The following is an 801-nucleotide window of genomic DNA, read 5'->3' as shown; positions in this document are numbered from 1 at the left end:
GTATTTACACAAATTTGAAAATAATGACATAAATGAAATTATTATATGTACAATAAAACATAATTTCAAAATTTTATCAGTATAAAAGCAAATAATTAGAATTGCTTATTTGGATATTTTCTATATCTTATATGGGTGGAATAATAAAGTTATATCAACTTCCCTATATAGCTACATGGATCTTTTTAAAACCATTGAAGAGGTATTACTGAAGAGATCCAGGTAGTAGCATGGAATGGTGTAGGATAGGAGCTAAGCTGAAACAAAAGTTTGGGTTTAGTATAATAATACCATAACATCATATTGGGGGTTGGAATGCCAAATTTAAGGACAGTTTTGCTGTCTTCTCCATTGATATACAGTACTTTATTATTTTTCTTACTAATCTTTTTTCATCTAAATGTACTAAGAGAGCAACCACCTTCCCACTTCTGGCTGCAAACAGTGAAAGGTGGTAAAGATGTATGATGCTGTAGGCTTGAGCATCTGCATCTGTTCCTTTTTTCTCTTTTTTTTTCTTCTTCTTTTTTAAACATGAGAGGCTGGCAAAATTGAGGATAAACCTGATAGACAGGGTATCCCAATGCAATTTAGGTCTTATTTCTGCCAATACCTCTAAAACCAAGACACTTAATAGCCCACCTTGTAGTTTGTGCCCCATTGTTGGATGTTTGCTTTGTGGCTGCTATTTTGATTTTTACTCCCCAGAAATTATATTTCATCTAAGGTTTGGATATGTTGTGTTTACACTATCCTTTCTTTTGATGTACATCTGTTGCAAAGAAATTGAGCTTATTTAAA

This window comes from Limulus polyphemus, unplaced genomic scaffold (genome assembly GCF_000517525.1).
Source record: "Limulus polyphemus unplaced genomic scaffold, Limulus_polyphemus-2.1.2 Scaffold889, whole genome shotgun sequence".
Taxonomy (NCBI): Eukaryota; Metazoa; Arthropoda; class Merostomata; order Xiphosura; family Limulidae; genus Limulus; species Limulus polyphemus.
This window is presented reverse-complemented; position numbering follows the sequence as displayed.